Raw genomic sequence first — 17,231 nt, 5'->3', positions numbered from 1 at the left:
CATGTCGTGATTGGATCTTTTCATTGGCAGCATTCAGAAAATCACATTAGAACAACATGAACCTAAAGATTTCAAGGTGTGTTTTATTGACAGGTGAAATGGCTGGCACACACAGAGTTGCACAAGACTAAAAACCTTTAAAGAAAAGCAGGAATGTTTGAGTGAATTTGGGTCAAGGTGAGGGGGTGGCAAGGTTGACATTTGTTTAAAGTCTAAAGGGCCTGATTGCAGTGGGTCAATAGAACACTGTAGGAGTTACTTACCAAACTGAAACACTGAGCACAAACTTGCCCCATATGAATCCCATAAATTAACCTATATGCATAAGCCTTATTTTATAGTGAACCAAATTATGAAGCATAAACCATATATTTTAGTGTGACTAGCAAAAATGGTTCATTTGGTTTAATGTATTTCTCCCTTCATTTTCCACCATACGCCTCGAAGGTATTATGGTTATAAGGATCTGTCATTTCTCATCACATAATTAACAATTATCCAAATTATATTTGATAGTCAAATTCATTCTAGTATTCAAAAACAGTTGATGCCAGAAGCACTGTGGATAAATACTTTACTTACTGCCCTAGTTGGCTCTTGAAGAGAAGCCAATTTTTATGATTAATTTAATGTTTAATGAAATGTCTTAAAATCTTTGTATTTAATAAATGGTACTGTAAAAAATAAGTATATATTTATGTATATAAAATAAAGAAATTGATTATTTTATTCAGCAAACTTTTTTTTCTTCAAAATGGACAATATAAAATATTCTGATTTCATACAAGCGTTATTTTGAACTTTCTATTCATCTGAAAAAAAAAAAAAAATCAGTTTTCAACATTGATAAAAAAATTTTCTTGAGCAGCAAATCTGGAAGTCCAGAAGACTGGAGTAATGATGCAGAAAAAAAGTGCATTTTAAAACACATTTAAATTAGAATAATACAACATTTTGACTTAAAGTGACCTTTATCATTTCCATCAGAACACCAAGCATGTCGTGGCTGAAGCACCAAGTGTCAGAACAAGCTTTAGACCTCCATTACTTAAGTCTCCTTTCATCTTTTGTGCCTAAACCTGTTGGGTCATGGATGCTTTAGAGAGAATGAAAGGTTTGTCTCCTGACAATCTGCATTGTGAAGTCCCCATTCAGTCTTTAAACATGTAAATGTGCCGTCATCTAGACAACCGGCTCCTGAACCGTTCTGAAGCTGTAGACAGAGAGGTGCTAAAGCAAACAAAGCCAGACCATTACGAAAAAGACAAGATCTGGAAAAAGCAAGCGCTCCCAGTTAGTTTAATGTTTAAGTCTCCGTTCAATCAAACAACTCGTTTCAATAACAACAGTTTTTTTATCTTTATTGTCAGCCATTAAATTTCAAAGAGGGAATCACCCTAGGTCTGAACTTTTATCATTCATGGAACCTTTCCATTCCACCAAAGTTTTATTTTCTGCTGGAAAAAAAAAGTTCTTTAGATCATTAAAGTGTTCTCTGTAACAACACATTTTTTTATTTTTGAACGTTTTCAATTCTTTGGGGAACCAAAATTTTTTCCCCTTGCATCACTGTGAAAACCCCTTTACTTTTTAGAACCTTTATTTTTAAAAGTGTGTTTGCTGAAAAACACCAAATGAAACCTTTTCAAGAAAAGTCTGCAAGATACACATCTGTCGCCGCATGACAATCTTGCCATTTTCTGCTATGTGTGAAAGTGTTTTTATCAGCGTTTGGGCTTTAGCCTGTTGGTCTGATGTGGATTGACACGGTTGTGTTTGCTTTCATCACACTAAAGTGTCTCTGGCCATATGTTCCCTCGCATGAAGGTGACAAGAGACAGGAGCCATGTTTGCACGGGGACGTTTCACTGCCTTCCTACTGCCATTAAAACATGAAAGCAGATTTTAAAGCTGAAACAGCTTCTTTAAAGAATATTGACCATAAAGGACACAAACACATTCATTACAATAGTTCATGCCAAAGAGATCAGCATCCTCCCAAAACATACTTTTAAGTATTAAAATGCGACCATTATGTCATTAAAAGAAATCATGAACTTGCATTACTTGAGGGCTAAAACATGATTTATGACAGCATTTCACATGCACAACTGACAAGGAGATATTTCAGCAATGCACCTTCATGATTATATAAGTGATTGACACACAAATTAGATTTTGGGAAATAAATGACTGCTGGCTATTTTCGGGAAAAAATGTTTCTCGAGAAGTAACAGTCACTGAAGGGTCACGCTCCAGGGCTCAGCACAAAAATGCCAAATAGCCAGTGAAATCCAAACGCTACGCTGACACGTGACGAGTGGTAGACAAGGACAGGTGTGAGATCTGTTTGAGGCCGTGATACACCCTCTAGGCTTTCTGGAAGGGAAGCGTCCTGGATGCATGTGTGGAGCTGGGAAAGTATTTTCAGGACAGTTTGAGATCAGTGCATGTGTGTGTTCAGCAAATGATTTATGAAGACACACCACACACACTAACCACAGGGCTAAAGTTATAGTCAATTCCAAAGCAACATCTTCCCAGCATTAGAAAACAGCATAACTGTACTCGGGTCCTAAAGTCATTTCATCATAAGTCATTTCAGTCTGTCATTTGCAACAAACCCCAATAAATAATCCCTGGGAATAATGCCAACGGTTTACTTGCATCTGAAATACACTACACAACAAAAGTTGACCAAAAAAGAGTTAGAGCCAGTACACAGATTTTGGCCAGTTGAACTTGACCGATTTCACACACAAAAAAAATCAGAGTTTATGTCAGGTAGTTTTTTTGCAATTTTCCAAGTCGGCAAGTGTATGATACATAATGCTTAAAAATCCCTTCAGGTTTTAAAAGTCATATAGTGTACTTTTAAAGGGATAGTTCAGCCAATAATCTATCATATACTTACCCTCATGGTTTAACTGTTTGGCCACCTTCTACAGGACACAAAAGATATTGTTTGAATCGTTTTTGCTCATACAATAAAGGTCAATGGGTTCCAAAACAGTGTTTAACCTTATTGACTTTCATTGAAACAATAAATATGTCAAGAATATTTATAAAATATCTTCTGCAGAAGAAATACAGATTTGGTACGTCATGACCTCTTTTAACTTAAAAGGATAGTTCACCCAAAAATGTAAGTTCTGTCATCAATTAATCACCCTCATGTAATTCCAAACCTCTGTGAGTTGCATTCTTATGTTAAGCATAGAAGAATATATTTTGAAGATTGTTGGGAATGAAACAGTTGGTGTTTGCCATTGACTTCCATAGTTTTTTTTTTCTTCCTAATATGGAACTCAATGGCTAACACAAACTGTTTCATTACCTACAATCTTCATAATATCTTCTTTTATGTTCAACATAAGAAAGCAACTCACAGAGGTTTGGAACGACACTAGGGTGATTAAATGATGACAGAACTTACATTTTTAGGTGAACTATCCTTTTAAGGACTGCTGGGCAATATTACCTTCATGAATGCAATATGAAATCAAAATTGACCCAATTAATGCACATTATTGAGCATGATTCATCAGCTCAGTGTTGTATTTGTAATCTTATCAAAAAGTAATCAACTTTCCCAACCTCTCCCTTCCAAAAGCCTGCCATAAACAAATAGCTTTTCACAATCCAATTAAACCGGTCTCATTCATCATCCTTTTCCCACAGAATATCTTATTTCAATCTAAAATACACTCCATTATGAAAGTACAATGGGATCTGAACACCGTTTCGTGTTGACTTCACATCTATGGCACTCAGTGGCCATGAAACAAACATTACTCTTTCTTGATAATCTCATATACTTTGTCATTTAACTCAATACTAAGAACAACCATCCCCTTTCATTTACAGGTTTTATCTTTAGAATAACATAAAAGTAGTGCAATATGACCCGTCACACGAATTACATTTCACTTTCATCAGTTGAACTGATAAACTATAAATGGCATACTGTCACACAACTGACTTTATGTCTTTCAAGAACTGATGTCATAATTGCCATGAAAGCAGTTATTTAGATGCTGCAGATATGGATCATTTGCTGAAAGTTTTCCTGATCTAGTATGTAATCAGTTGAATAACTTTAGCTTCAGTAGCACAGCCTAGAACACTTTATCTTTCAACACAGAATCACCTGAACTTCATTGTCACAACGATTAATGGTTTTAAGGAACTAACAGTAACTTCCCTGAACTTTTAAAACAAAGTGGCTTTATTTTAATCCCAAGTTGAGTACATAATGACTCACAGGTTTCAGATCCATGTCCCTCTTTGCTTTGTTTTGGGATAACTGATCAAATAAAAAAACAAACATATTTTTGGACATTTACTTTATGTATTTCTTAAAAATTTGGTGCATAATTATATACAGAACTAACTAGCCTGAATATCTAGTTAATCGTAAACTAATTAAAACAGCCTTATATTTACATTTATTAATTTAGCAGACGCTTTTATCTAAAGCGTCTTACAATTGGGGAATGCATCAAGCGATTCATCTTAAAGAGACAAATAGACACAGGAAGTGCTCGTCATACCAAGTTGGAAGATCTTTCCACCAGCCAGGAACAGTAAAAGAAAATTTTCTGGAAAGTGATTTTGAGCCTCTCTGTGATGGTACCATGAGCCGTCACTCACTATCAGAAATGGGTAGGTGAGGGAAGAGAGGAGGATAGTACAGAGGAAAGATGGGAGGGTGAAAGGGAGCGCAGGTTTCATCTAAAAGTAACAGGTAGAGGGGTTGGTGCAAGGGGTTTGTAATAAATCTAGGAGTGAATGGAAGTCTGCAGCTTAAGACTTTAATGAATTTTAAAGTTGCCAAAGACTAAAAGTGGACTGCTATCTTCTGGGAATGAGGACTGCAGACCATCCAGCTTCCTCCTCAGCTGACAGACAACAAACAAATACAGCCACCCGACACTTCAGAGAATACCGCTGCGGCACCTTTAGTTAAATTAGCACTCCCAAATCACTCAAATTGAAACTAAAGTTCGCACTTAAGTGCAGGAACGGAGCAATATAAATAACAAAAGCTCTTTCTAAGCCGATGGCTATTGCTCTGATTGCAAATAAAGTGCAATCAAAAATATAAATTACAACGAAAAATAGCAGCAGAAATAGTTAGAGAACGAAATAAACCTTCTAACCAGCAAGTAACAATTGAAATAACAGATGCAGAAATAAAGTATTAAGCAAACAGTCATGTGCCTGTTCTGCTGACTGACCGATTCGCCTTTAACAAGAGATGGTAATGTTTATGGAGAAGCTAAACTGTTTACCATCACTATTTGTGATTTTTTTTAAACAATCAAACTAGTAGCAAACGCACTACACGTTGATAAAACCTGCTGCTTTTAACTGCCATGGACCTATTGGTCAAAGATTTCTAATCCCAGAGAGATGAGCATACGGGTGAACAGAGGTTTTAGGGTCACCCCCTAATGAAGCCTAATCCCCCAAATGTTAAAGGTCACAGTGTATCCATTTTCCAGGGTATAAGAAGGTTCTTTCTTTTGTGGATGTTAAACCTCCTTTTCTTCATGCCCTCAGAGCATAATGAGAGTCCAGTCATAGTGAGGGGATCGCCGGGGTAATTAGGCGTAAAAGCAGGCTGATAGGGTGTCTTTAAACATTAATGGCATTTATGTGGATTTTTTCAAGTATGTCAAATTGTGTCGGAAAGATTATTCCACATAAAAGCTTTTAAACTGACAAAGGAATGATAAAAGCTTGTGTTGACACGTTAGCTGCTCTGCACAATATATTTCTTTTTATTTTCTGATGGCGCCAAAATGCCGCTCGACCGGTTTGGTCACACGGGTATCACAGTCTCACGTGCATGCAAAGAAACACACTTTTTTGAAAACTGCTCCATGTTTCAAAGTGAACAAGGAGTGAAGTGGCATTCAAGAAAGAGATGAATCGTAAATCACAGGACCTTCCTAGAATCGTCCAAGAACTTCCATTGTTGAGGGAGCTGCTGGGCCCCTCTCCCTCCAGCATGAGGCCTTTCCTCGGGCCGTTTCCGTCACCATGGGGGGCTTCACCCCTGAACTCCTGTAGGTGTGCATGTCTGTCATCTCAGGAACGTCCTGCAGCACATGTACATACACATGAAGAGAGAGGTTAGGGCACACATAAAACCTAGTTTTAAGCATGAATCTCAAATACAAAAAGGTAGTTAAGTTTATGCTTAAAACAGAAAAATCTCTCTCTCTCTCTCTCTCTCTCTATATATATATATATATATATATATGTAAGTATGTATGTATGTATGTATGTATACAATTTAATTACATACAATTTTTAATGTTTATTTATATGAATATTTTAAAAAGTTTTAATTACTTACTAATTAGTTAATTAATTACTTAGGATAATTGGTTCAAATGAAACGGTATGCATTTTAATATATTTATAATCAAAATATATTGTTTAAAACATAATTAAAATGACATTTATTCAGAATTGATTTTAAGAGTATTTTGAGTATTTTTTGCCCCTTTAATTACAATTTTAATATTTAAAAATTGGAAAGTTATCCAAACTCTCTCTCTCTCTCTCTCTCTCTCTCTCTCTCTCTCTCTCTCTCTCTCTATATATATATATATATATATATACATACTTGAATTATTACTTTATTTTTTCCATATTACACTTATTATGTATTCTGCTCTATAATTATAGTATAAATCAAGTTGATTAATAATAAAGGTTGTCTGCATGGTCTTATGCCATCTATACTATATTGTTTAGTTAAAGTGGTAGATCCTTCACTAAGTTTAGTTACCAAAAGTTTGAAATAGTTCATTGAGGATTTATTGGCTAAATTACTGTGCAACATTATTCTTTCCCTTCATTTCTATGAGAGACTGGGTTTTAAACAGGCTTATGAGCACAATGAGAGTTGAACGTGAACATAAGACAAGACTGTAAACCTGTAAAATTTGTTTTATATTTCAGAATCAGGAAGTTAAAGAGAGGACTAACCAAGAAACGTACAGCACAGAAAGAAAAGAGAAGTAAAGAGAAGTGTGATAGATGAGGAAGTGCTCATTTGTAGCTGTAGGGACGTGTTTTGATGTAGCAGAAACAAGTACAACATTATAAATGATATAAAACATCATTTGTTTCTGCTCACTCACAAAAGGAAGTTGTTATGGTAGACGTGTGTTTGTGTGTGTGCAAGAGTTGCACATGATCTTAGAGTTTTGCATCATTCTGTTGACACAAACACACCCAAGTATATTTGTTCAAAGGTTGGTCATTCTTTAATAGAGGCAAATTCCACATTTGTACAGTGTGCAACCTGGTCAAAGGCAACTGAGGTGAGATTATATGATTATATTTAAAGACATGTTCCATCTCTCTCCAAATCATGTCCAGTCCTCTCTAATTTAGAGAGGTTAAGTAAAGTAATTGTGTAACAGTGTGTCCTTATTATATAGTTGTCAATTTTGTAAACCGCATTGCAATATTTCATTTTTTTTTTACCTATATATAGCTGGAATAATAATAAACACTCTTCATAGGCTGTGTATGTCAGTATGTGAAGTAGTATGCAGTGACAAACAACAGTATGGTACATTATTGTCACTTTACTTTGTATTTTCAATTTAGAGGCATCAAGTTATACTATCATGCAAGTGAATAATATATATTTTTTTTTTTACCCAATTCTGTATAAAATGGCTTGAATATTGGCAGGTCAATAAAAATGATGTGTTAAAAATCACAGCTGATTTTTTTGGTCCTTTTGTTATGTTGGAAACAGAAAGAAATTAACTAAAATTAATTTGTAGTCCATGGGCAGGAAAAAAGCAATATATTGCATAGTTAACACAAAATCATCACACCTAATAGTAAAAACACATGGGAAGTAGTAGAAATACAATTCCAAGCAAGTTTCAGTGTAATAAATGCTAACACACCTAAAATAAATGAATGTTAATGAATAATGATTTCAAAAAGTTTTTCAGCGATCACATCTTCTGCCATATTTTCAGTCATAACTTAAATTCTGCAAAGGTGAAACACTGACTAATGCTAACTGGTTGTGTGTTCCAAATACTCACTAAAGTCTGTGGCTCTATGAATATTGCACTTCACAATCATCTTTTGAAGAAGGGACATTGCTGTATAGCCTGGTGAGTGTAGTATGCACGCAGAATGTAGTCCATACTGCACTTGCAACACACAGTGTATATTGAGTAGTATACTGAAGTCGACTAGTCCAGCCGAAAAAAAAGCTATTTTTCATCTAGTTGCTCCGTCTGAGTGTGTGTTCTCTGGTCGTCTCTGCCTAGCTAATAGCTCATGACAGCTTGAGGTCTCGCCCTGTCAGCTTTACCTGCAGGGGTCTGGCCCAACGCCTCTTCAGGGTAATTGTTCTGCCCTTCCAACCCCCCTCTCAGGCTTTAATCCCTTCCCCCAAGAATGCTCCCGAGGGTCAAGGTGTGTGAGGGAAGAGAGAGAGAGTGTGTGAGAATGCAGGAACAGTTGCTCTTCCAAACTAATTATAACTGCATGTCAGCGCTGTCAATGTAAGCTCTGTTCTGTACAGCAGCTCAGGGACACATCTACACTTCATCAAGACACGTTACGTAACACTAGAGTGTTTCATATAGCTGAGATTCAAAACATCTTTTGCTCACTGTATACAGTATGTCCAGCTGTTTTCAGTACTCTTTATCATCACACAATTAGTAATGATTAGATTATAAGATTTCAATTAAAAAAGGTATTTTTTTATATGTATTAAGCCAATTTAATATTTTCAGTATAATGTAATGCAATACCAGAACATAATTAAAAATAACCTAAATATATAGAAGTGTAGTAATTTTCCTCTGATGATAAGTGGTCTCTAGGTTGTTCTTGGTGCTTTAATTGCTGTGTACTTTCTGCGATTTCTTATTAAGTGAAACCAAAAGAGCCCAACATAATATAAGTTCTGGTCACTATATATCAGGTTTCCCTTTAAATATGAGTAAAATATTAATATTAATAAATATCTAAAGTAAAATATAAATTATTCATTTGTAATAATTACATAAAATATTTTGTCCATAAATAGAATAAAAATATATAACAAAATATTAAATCTACATGATTAAAATTGAATAATTAAATGTAATATATATATATATATATATATCTATATATATATATATATCTATATATATATATATATATATATATATATATATATCTATATATATCTATATATATATATATATATATATATATATATATATATATATATATATATATATATATATATATATACTATATTGTTTAAAAAAACATCTAAACAATAATTAAACCATTAAGTTACTAAATAAAAATGATTAATATGTATACATTTTTTTTTTTGTTTAAATCAAGAAAGTCAGAAGTACACCATTATTTCAAACTCCTTCTGTTCTCTTTCTATGTTTCTAAACACAAAGGTTGGATCAAAAAACATAGAAAGCACGCCAAGTTGAAGTCAGAGAGTTCCCCAGTGCTGTTTATGTTTTTCAGCTCGGGCACCTGTTAATCATTGGCTAGAACGGAGACGTTCTGTGAGGCTTTTCCTAGAAACTCGCCTCTCCCCAGTTAAGCTGAAGAGAATTTCTGGATGTATGTGTGCACGCGGACACTGAGTGGCTGAACACAGGGGGCAGAGAAAAGCCCTTCATTCCAGCCAGCCAGATGAGAGACAGTGATCCCAGACACGTGGACCTCAGCCCAGGAAAATTCATAGAAGTACAGAGACATACTGTACATGAAGACACATGGAAAATAACAACTACTGCGGGATCACGGAGGCCAAACCACAGTCTGAACATGTGTTTTACTGTGGGCTATAGCAGCCTGAATGTGAATAAACCTGGTGTGCTTTAAAGAAATAATTCATCTTAAAGTGAAAATTGTCATACTTTACTCACCCTCAAGCTTTATGATTATTTCTTCTGCAGGACACAAATCTCAGAGGTTCTCCATACTGTGAAACTGGATGGTGAGCTGAAGCTGTCGCTGTCAGGAACTCAAAAACAGAAAAACACAATAAATACACCAATAAATGCATGCTTTGCATTTTTTATTTTGCTGTAACTATGCATTCCCGTACCTCTCATTAGGGAAACAACATGGCTATATAATGGAGCCCTTATGTGACATTTCTAATTACCTCAAGGAAAAACTGCTTACACAAGACACTGCCCTTGTTTTGCTGTAATTTCGGCGTTCTCCAGCATGTGTGGTCTGTGATTAACCAACAAGCCTGAAGATAGAAGCCTTGAGAAAAGCTCTGAGAAATCTGGGTGACCAAAAAAGGCAGCTTGGAAGAAAATAGTAACATCTCCTAGCAATTCTATCGGATTTACTTTATGATCAGAAAGTTATGCTTCCAAAGTACATAAACCATTAACATCAGTCACACCGTTGCAATGCATGAGACAATTTTACATAAAACTCACATAATTAATATGCTGCAATAGTAACACATAATAGTAAATATAAAGAGCAATTTCTTTTGCATCCGCCAGGGCAAAACTCACAGTCATTATGCCTATGCAGTTGCTAAGGTGTTCTTAGATACTTAATGCATTATTACACTATATGGCACTACATTTCCCTCCCTTTGCCACGAGTCGGTTTTATTTTTTGGGCCGTTTTCTTGCCAAAATTTATTTGCTCAGATCAGTAAACTTAAGCATGACTAATAATAATACTGATACTTCTCTTGCATGAGTGAAGTAGACAGATTAAGAGAGAAAACACATTTACACCCCTTTAAAAAGTTTCATTTCCAGTCTATCAGAAACGAGTGCTAAATTTGACCCGGGCCCCTTTATGGGTGGGTGTTTTTTAGGCTAAAACTTCCATTTCTGTCATGTATGTCAGATGATGAGTCTTGCTTTTGCTAGGGGGCTTCCCCTTTTACATATGTTGGTGTCTAACAGCTCATCTCTACCTTCTGCATGCCGATACAGTAAGTGATCTGAATCTCCTGTGAGGTTCTGCAGAAGCACAGGAATCATCAGACACCTCATCATGATCATGAGCTTATAGAAAGTCTCAGAAGTTCACAGATCATTCAGCTTTACCGGTGGAGGCTGATATTTTTAGTTGGATGTTCTTGTCATGCACAGTCATGATGATTGAACTGATGGTAGATCAGAACACACTCAAACATGCATGGGAACACAAACTCTTCTGGTAAAAGGGTGGATTACTCACAATCTTCTGATTTCAGAAGAACAGTCGTTAGAGTGTAAAACAGTCTCTCTGTTCAGTTTCTCATAAAATACCCTTTAACCCATCTTCGTGTCAAGACATCCGCCGATTAAACCAGACACTTCACACTTGACACTTCAGTCTATTTAAATGCAGCAACATTTGATTTCTGCTGAAACATCAGCTTGCATATAAGATGCAACTTTATGGATTTGCAAGAGGTTGTGAACACATTAAATGGACAAAATATCAAGCGCAATCATTTCAGCTTAATGTTTTACACTATTGTGATGAAACAATAAACATTTAAAATAAAGATGAAAAATGTTACTGCTGGAAGGTGAAGATAATTCCAACAGGCTACATTTACGATAGTAAACAAAAACAATATATTGCAATAAATATGAATGTTTCACATATCACATATCACATATTTTGCTTATGCCATCTGTCTTTTGAAAATACTACTTGGTTTCTTAATTTATTATCTAATGCAATAATATTCACACTTAAATATCTACACACTTTTTTGGGGGCGCTGCATTTAACAGGAAAGAAAATGGCATGGCTTTTAGTCATAATACAGCTCATTTCCCTGAACAAACACCATCAGCTTTGTCCTGTTTTCAGCCAGTGCAACAAAAGCCCACATTCTAAGGCTATTCAGATCTGATTTTGACCCTGAGCCAGCTGTTCATGAACGTCATTTCACTATTTTTGTACAGGATTTAAGCATCCCAGAGGTTTCCTTAAATTAGTGCAGTGCCAAATTATTATGCTATGCTGAAAATGACCACAATGAGTCACATTTTAACAGTTATTTTCATGGCTTCTCAGAAACATTAAACTTTTTTTGTTTATGCATGAAATCTGTATATACTACAGGAATGTGTGCTTTTATCTACAATTGGTGTAAAGCGAATTTATAATCATTATCATCAAATGTATTCATCATTAACATTTCATCATCTCTGCATAACAACAGTCGTAAAATAAGTCGAAGAAGATGTATTTATATACATTTAAGTGCAGGAAGTGCAAGTACCTTAATGGCTGAAAATAGGATGAACCTTGTTTGTGTGTGCGTGTGTATGTATATATATATATATATATATATATATATATATATATACTGTATATATACATATATATATATGAGGTTCATCCTCTTTTCCGCCATTCAAGTACATGCGCTTCCTGTTGACATCTTCATAGTGATTTCTGTTGAAACAGAACAAAAGCTAATTATATGATGTAACTCTGGCTCTTGGGGCCCTACAAACCCTGATTTTTAATATCAGGGTGGAAATCATGCAAATGAGAACAATGCGAGAGAAAAATTGCTACGCTACAGGAAACGTTCCTTTTTAATGTTAAACCCAGATGGGGAGCTTCCCCCTGAGTTTCCTGTGAGTAAAGTTCTAGCGCAAGTGCTGCAACAGAAAGTACAGGGGTGAATACCTACATATGACATTCATGTGAAATTTCCCTAAATAGCTCCATTGTGTAGGCTGCGCTGACTACTTGATGAGCTTTCAATATTTTAATGTGAAAAACCACAAATTTGTATTACTCCAAGAAGAATTCTAGCCGCATTTGACAAGAACAAGCATATTAATTGGACCGATCCAGTGCACTACATACTGTGCATGCACTTTAAATGCCGTATCATTTTCAATCACCGTTAAATGCCGTATCATCAACGAAATCCTCTAAGCATATGAAAATGTTCAGGAAATAGTATTTTGCATTGCTAATGCCTCACAGTTTACTGTTATTAAAAGTGCAACAGTTTTGCATGACACTTTGTCAAACGGTCTCCAGATAAATGGCTAAAAGTTTTGGTTTGTGTATGGCCTCCGGTTCCATTACCTCTATGCGTGATGCATGTTCCAGAGGATTTCCCCTTGTTGTTTGAAGCTGCACACATGACTCACTCGGTTTCACTCGCTCTCATTCTTATTCCATCCTTCTCTCTCTCTCTGTCTCTCTCTCCAACGGAGGGGGCTTTTCAATGTTTTGCCTGTGGAGAAACAAATAAAGGGGGAGTTTTAAGACTGATATGAGTAAACTGCAAAGGTGCAATGTCTCACTGCAGGCAGGTGGTTAGACACACTTCAGCGGTCTCAAATGTTTCAGACTTCAGTGGTCTCAACTGTTTCAAACCCCCTACACATCTTACTGCAAAGTTAGGTGACGTTTGAATCATGGGAACCATTCACTTCAAGATGAATTAAAGTTATGGGGATAGGGGCTGAAATGTGCTTAACTGTCACGACACTTGTAAAGTAAAGCTTACGATTACTTGATTTCTTTATCATTTCTCATCGCACGAGATTCACCTGTATACATTTCATTCCGGTGGGAAACATACATTTTCAGAATAACCGCCGGCATGTATTTCTCAACATCTTCAGCTTGTTCCTACAGCTGCAGAGATCAGAAGAACATGATAAGCTCTTCAACCCACAGGAATGTGACAAGATGCACCGAAATTTGACTACAGGGGATTATTTCGTGGAAACGTATTCAAATTAATGATGGCATTGCAAAATAAAGATGTTTTTGACTCAAGTATGTTTACAGCTGCAGTATGGCTTATTGAATAGTTCTAGGTCTTTTTTTGTGAACGAAAAAAGTATTATTGAGAGAAATTATGCATATTAGAAAACTCTTGATAACTTATTTTTTATTTCTGGTTTAAAGGGTTTTACCAAGTAAAATAAACATCTTTCCAATTATGCATGGGGTACACATGTCACTAAATTAAAGGGACCAAGAAGTCCTTCTAAATACTGGGACAAAGTTCAGTAGAACATGATTACAGTACTCAGCAAAGCTTGGTTTACATTCCCTGGTGATTGATATGCGCGTATGGGTGTTTGTTTGGTGGATGACGTATCACTATGATTTCAAGGCCAGATGACTTTCTGTGAAGAGGACAAACGAAAGTTCGAATGAATGCATGTGTTTGAAGTGAATTGGATTGATCAGGTCATTGTATGAAGGCCAGCTTGATAAAATCGAAGGAATACAAAGATAGACGTAAGCCTTGGCTCAGCATTATATGCATTCTGTTCCATTCCAGGGAGTTCCTTCTGAGAAGTTGGATTTCTCTGTATCCACAATGTGGCACGCAGACAGAACCCTATCATAGAGGTTAGTCACAACAAATCCAGCACATTCTCTCTGGATATGCGTCTTAATTTGGTCTGATAAAATTCTCTTGATTTTCAGATAGTTGATAGACTGCTCAAGCGTGTTGCAGGAAAATTGTTTTCAGGTAATAAAAAACACTCATTTGTCGAAATTCATGCAGTGCATTTATCTTACCCCACTGGCAAATAGTTTTTTAATGTAATATTACACTTAGTAATTTGCCAATGGGACATTTGGACTTTGATTCTCATGTAAATATCCCTTTTTTCCACTAAAATAGTCCAATACCATTAGTATTTTGACTATTTTAGTGGAAAACGAGACAAAAAGTATTGATTAAAAATTATTTTCAATGTGGAAATTTCAATTTTCAATTTGAATATTCAAAAAATGTCTTCTCATTTCTTCTGGCTTTGTATTACCGGTTTGAACATTTCTAATAAAATCATATTATTTTAAACAGTTTGCTGTTTGTCATTTTAGAACATATAGTTTTGTCAAACTTCCCCTGTTTTTAAAAGTAAAACTGTCTTGCAAATGCTGTTCTTGAGAGCCACTGTGATACCCCTGTGTACAATTTAAAAATCAAATATTTAATGAAAAAAAAAAACTTATTGGATCATACTGTACAAAGCAGTTTTGTTTGTTTTTTTTCCCAACCAGACTAAGACTTTTCTAAAACATAAAATCGTTATCGGCTATTGGTTAACAATACGTGACGTCAACAAAAGAGGAGAGTCAATTCAGAGGCAGAGTGAGATTATGAAGACAATAAAAATAATAATTTAGAATAAAGTTCGCCAATGAATCATTCACAGCAAGACCATAAACATGTAGTAAATAGTCAAGGGTCAATTTTGATTTTATGTCGACTTCGGACCCGTCAGAGTTGAATGTGTGTGCTGTGTGTTCCTGGCACGTGTGTGAACTGTCAGAGGGAACATGTGCGTGGGAGATTTGTGGGAAAATGTCCTGTGACAGCAGCATGAAATGGGGTGAGTGACAGTGGACAGCTGAGGGACGTGAAACGAGACAAAAGGACAGTATATATGTGTCCGAGAACGTGAGTATGTAAGAGGAGAGTGTGTGTGTGTGTGTGTGTGTGTGTTCTAGCATCTGTGTATCTGTCTGTGTCTGCAGTGGGGCAAACCGTTTCACATTCCTCAGACGCAGTTGTGTTTTGCATGATTTATAGTTCGTCTGAATCGGTGGTGAGTAAAAGGCATAATTACAGAACGTTCTGTAAAGGAATTTTTACATATGGAAATACAAATGGTCACGTCTGCGGATGAAAACAGATCATTCACTTAATGACCGGCTGCAAAAGAGATTTTATTTACAGAACATCAAACTGAACTTTATACTATAAACCAGTTAGCCCACATGAACCCATCTGAGCCCATGAGCTTGCTGTGCAAGGTTTGGCTAAAGCGCTTATTATGCAAATCATTCTTAAAAGGGTAGTTCACAAACTCAATACAAAAATAACATCATACAAGTTTGGAAAGATGAAAATGGAACAATTAAATGATTTGGGTTTTACAATGAGAAAACAAATTAATGTTTTCATATTACAGGAGTTCAGCAAGATTCGAGCTCCGTCGAACTCGAATCGAACGAATCCTTTTATCTGAGTCTAGATATAATCAGCGTGTTCCTGAATCAGGGTTTACCAACAGTTTACAGATTATCACCCAACTGCCAGCTGAGATACATCAGGAATCTGAAGTTCACTGAACCCTCTTTGTGCAGTAATGAGAATCCATTAGCACGTAACACGACACTGGTCCTAGATCAGAGGCAGCAGATGCTGATGTCTTTACATGGCTATTAGCAGGAGGCATAATCTGCACTCTCAACATTAAATGAAATTAAGAAGAGCTGAAAACTGGACAACTTGCAGACAGAGAAAGTTTCTTAAACACAACAACATATGTTGTATTTTGCACGCTGGTCCCAAACTGGCTTCATAACTAGCTATCCAGTATGACTCCCTTTGGCTAACCAGTCTGTCATCTCACAGACAATGCTGGTTGACCAACTTCACCAACTGGTGAACAGCATGGCTATCATATTCAACCACCTAGACCAGCACCAATCCAGTATGGGCCAGTTTTGACATTTCTGTTGAGCAATGCTAAAATATAATCTCACTGTTATGTACTTACACATTTCAATTTTATTTTGAAAACAACATTTAAAACAAACAAATAAATAAACAAATTTTTTTTTTTCAAAATACATAAAACAAAATAGAACTGTATTAACATTTTCTGCTAAGTAATATTTATCAGTAGTGGACAGTAGCAATAGAAAATAGGTTTATGTAATAATAATAATAATAATTAATTAGAGAACAAAAAAGAAGTTTCAGTAGGTACTTCCAAAGATTTATTTCAACCTGCTATGACCAGTATTTGTTGACGTAACTTGATTTAGTCACATTGATTTAAATATATTCAATTATATACTGGACTTTAATTAAAACTAATTTTCAAGTGATTAAACAGTTTTACTGTATATTAGAATAACAATAAAAAAAAACCTGCAGTGTACATTTTGTCATTAAACAACTTAACCAACTTTGCATGAACCCTAATTGTAAACCACTTGGTAACCAATCACTCTCACTACCACTCCTAAATTTAAACATGAACCAGAGAAATCATTTGATCTCTTTCCGCTGATTCTATCATTTCTATTACTGTAAAAAGAAGAAAAAAAATCCCCATCTCTGCATAGGAGTGCATTTGCCACTTTCTAAGTTTTGACCTCCCCCTGTTGGAGAGGTGTATACTGGAGCATGTCTCTCAGGTCTGGGGTCAGGAGGTGAG

The 17,231-nt window shown here is 35.7% G+C and overlaps 1 long non-coding RNA gene across 1 annotated transcript; it reads right to left on the bottom strand.

Moving 5' to 3' along the window:
* Positions 1-3,450: 3,450 nt before the first annotated feature.
* LOC113105080 (uncharacterized) lies at positions 3,451-13,353 on the bottom strand. The gene is made up of 3 exons (XR_003292292.1): positions 13,111-13,353; positions 9,948-10,045; positions 3,451-6,107 (listed from the first exon to the last, which is right to left on the bottom strand). It is a non-coding gene; the product is annotated as an uncharacterized LOC113105080 (long non-coding RNA).
* Between the last annotated feature and the right edge of the window lie 3,878 nt (positions 13,354-17,231).

This window comes from Carassius auratus, chromosome 6, assembly GCF_003368295.1.
Source record: "Carassius auratus strain Wakin chromosome 6, ASM336829v1, whole genome shotgun sequence".
Classification (NCBI taxonomy): Eukaryota; Metazoa; Chordata; class Actinopteri; order Cypriniformes; family Cyprinidae; genus Carassius; species Carassius auratus.
Note: the sequence above shows the minus strand (reverse complement) of the source record. Positions and strands in the feature narration are given on the sequence as shown.